General features: G+C 37.3%; 1 non-coding gene across 1 annotated transcript; it reads right to left on the bottom strand.

Moving 5' to 3' along the window:
• Nucleotides 1–2,625: 2,625 nt before the first annotated feature.
• LOC128282678 (small nucleolar RNA R71) lies at nucleotides 2,626–2,732 on the bottom strand. Its single transcript, XR_008273032.1, has one exon. It is a non-coding gene; the product is annotated as a small nucleolar RNA R71 (small nucleolar RNA).
• Nucleotides 2,733–3,663: the final 931 nt, after the last annotated feature.

Below are 3,663 nucleotides of genomic sequence, written 5' to 3' on the forward strand. Positions count from 1 at the left end.
TGGGATTGGTAATCTCGTCAATTTGGAGGTATTATTTGCATCAGAAAACCATCAGGTCCTATACCATTTGAGGTTGGGAGGCTTCAAAAGCTAAACAAATTTTTCGCCTATATTAATTTTCTCTCCAGGACTATTCCCCATTCTATTGGAAATTTATCGGTGTTAACAAAAGTTGGTTTAGATTTTAACAATCTTTAGGGCAACATTCCTCCAAGTATAGGCAAATGCAAGAGTTTGCTTGGGCTGACTGTTACTTATAATAATCTTAGTGGACCTATACCCCCTCAATTACTTGGGGTCTCATCCATGTCCATAATACTAGACTTATTGTCAAACTATTTGACTGGTGAGCTTCTTGTTGCAGTAGAAAATTTGTGTTGAAGAAGGAAATGTGAAAGAGACAATTATAATATACATCAAAGTTATTCTATTATTGATGAACATTGAATTGATAAAACAAAACATAAATGTCTATATTTATAGGCTTACAAAGAAACTACCTTAACACAAAAATAGCTAACAATTTATTCAATTAAACTGAAAATCTGGAACTAACAAAGATTCTACCGAGATACTTGGTGATGAACGCCAAATTATACATATTGTTACCCCAAATACTTAGCATATTTATGGATATTTACTATTAGATTTGTGGATTTTAGTGCTCTTAATCCGGTTATTTCATGTTTTGTACTCAGGAAAGCACCAAGAGTCAAAAGGAGCCTAAAACGAGCTAAAAAGGGACAAAACGGACCAAATCAAGAAGATCACACGACCTAAGCCTTGCCATACGGTCTGGCAAACACGTCACACAGCCGTGGCACACAGGTGTGTCCCTTTTTCAAAGAGTTGTATTTTACATGGAAAAAGGATACTTAGGGAAGAAGAAAGCCATCCAAAGCCAACATAAACACCCTAAGTATGACCTAGTGAGGGGGGCTCTTCCAGAATTTTTCCGGAACACGAAACCACACAACAGGAATTACTTGAAGGTAGCCAGATGATCCATCCTAAAAGCCAGAGCTACTCCAAGACTGAAGATCTCTCTCAGAATCCCTTCAGAAGTTTTAGAGTTTTCTTCATGTTTTGTTATTCTTATACTTTTGAGATGTACTCTTATCTTATTATGAACTAAACCCCTTAGATACCTAAGTGGGATGAAACCTATGATGGATCTTGTTATTATCTGAACTATATGATAAATAAGTGATTTGTTCTTAATTATGCGTTTTAATGCTTGAGTTAATATGCCGGGTATTGACTCATGATTTAATGTGCTTATGAAGAGGAGGAATAGACTCTGTCTGAGAGTAGATTTGGCATAATTAAGCGGAGTTGATCGAACGCCTAGAGATAGGGTTACGAGACTTTGTCGGATTAGGGTGAAACCTAATATGGGAGTCCATAGATCAATTTACTGCTTCCCTAAGGGTTTTAATTAGAAAGAGATTTCAATTAATTAAACTGAGGGTTAGGCGTTATTAGTCTCGAAAGGGATAATAACATAGGTTAGGGAGTCTCACGGATCAAGTCAAGTGAATAAATCGTCTGGTTTAAAGTTAGATAACAAGTGATATCTAAGTAGATTCCTCTTTGGGTGTCGTCTTTATTAATCACTTCTCTTCAAGTCTTTTCCCAAATTTTCTCTTCGCTTTACTTTAATTAGTTAATTAGTTTAGTCAATTAGTTTAATAAACAACCCCTTTTATTTCTAGGTTAAATAATAAAAAGATAGTTATTACTAGTACTTTTGGTTCCCTTGGGTACGATATCCCGGTCTTGCCATTACTATACTATTGTTCTATAGGTGCGCTTGCCTTTTCGTCGTGAGAATAGTTAGTCTAGGTTTGATCTTTATTATAAATATTTATTACTTGTTACGAATCACGCGATTAAGTTTTTAGCGCCGTTGCCGGGGAACTGAAATATTAGGAACACTAAATTTTTATTACTTTAGCCATTTATTTTTCTTGCAATTTAACTTTATTTCTATTTTTATTTTACTAACTTTCTTTCTTTTTCTCTTGGCAGGTTCTGGTAGTGTATGACTAGAAGAAACCCGTTGGGACCATTGTTTTTTAACGAGGAAATTGATCGTATAGCTCGTAGAAATCGACGAGAAATTAGGCGCAGCTTAAGATACATAGAGGAAGAGCAAGAGGACGATATCTCAACTACTACTGAAGAGATGGCTGAAAATCAAGACAATCCGCTACCTCCAGTCATACCCGCTGAATTAGCAAATCAGAATCCTGCTCCTCGCACTATGTATGCTTATGCTAAACCTAGTTTTACAGGAACTGAGTCAAGAATAGTTAGGCCTGCTATTGCTGCTAACAATTTTGAACTAAAACCTAACACGATTCAGATAATACAACAATTTGTTCAGTTTGATGGTTTGCAAGATGAGAACCCCAACACGCACTTGGAAAATTTCCTAGAACTGTGAGACACTTTCAAAATTAATGGCGTTTCTGATGATGCCATTCGCCTTTGGTTATCCCTTTTTCACTGAGGAACAAAGCTAAACAGTGGTTGAATTCACTACCACGAGGATCCATTACCACTTGGGAGCAAATGACCGAAAAATTTCTATTAAAATATTTTCCACCGGCAAATACAGCTAAGTTGCGTAATGATATTTCTTCTTTTGTGCAGATGGACTTAGAGACACTTTACGATGCATGGGAGAGATACAAAGATCTATTAAGAAGGTGACCACACCATGGCTTACCCCTATGGTTGCAAGTCCAAACATTCTACAATGGTGTGAACCCTTTGACAAGACAAATGATTGATGCAGCTGCTGATGGAACCATCAATAATAAAACACCAGAAGATGCCTATGAATTCATAGAGGAGATGTCACTGAACAACTATCAGTGGCAAGTCATGAGGACTAAGCCAACAAAAACAGCAGGCGTTTATAACGTCGACTCAGTCACTATGTTGACAAATCAGGTAGAACTTCTGAACAAAAAAATTGATGGTTTACTTGGTTCTACGCAGGTACATCCAGTGATGAGGTGCGATCAAAGTGGAGGAGGTGTGCATACAGAATACCCACCATTCAATCCTGCAACTGAAGAGGAGCAAGTCAATTATATGGGTAACAATAATTTTAGATCTCAAAATAACCCGTATAGTAATACTTATAATGCAGGTTCGAAAAACCACCCAAATTTCTCTTAGGATGGTCAACAGAATCAAAGGCCACAAAATCCTCAGAATTTTCAACGGCCACCATATCAACCCGAAAAGAAGCCGAACCTTAAGGAGATGCTATCCAAATTCATCTTGGTGTCAAAAACTCGTTTCCAGAACACCGAGACAGTACTCAAAAATCAACAAGCATCAATTCAAGGACTCGAGACCCAGATAGGTCAGCTGTCCAAGTTAATATCCGAATGACCACAAGGTAGCTTGCCTAGTAATACTGAACCAAATACAAGGGAACACCTCAACACAATCATTACTCAAAACAAGGAAGAATTCATTTCGCCTGAACTAGAACCAAGGCAAGAAACAGTGGTAAGCGAAGGTAAAAGTGAGGTAAGTCATAACAAAACAGTAAATGAAGAATATAGACCTCGTGTCCCATACGCTAACGCAACAAGGAAAGATCGCTCAGACAAACAATTCGGTAAATTCCTTAAACTTTTG

Source organism: Gossypium arboreum, chromosome 10 (assembly GCF_025698485.1).
Source record: "Gossypium arboreum isolate Shixiya-1 chromosome 10, ASM2569848v2, whole genome shotgun sequence".
Taxonomy (NCBI): Eukaryota; Viridiplantae; Streptophyta; class Magnoliopsida; order Malvales; family Malvaceae; genus Gossypium; species Gossypium arboreum.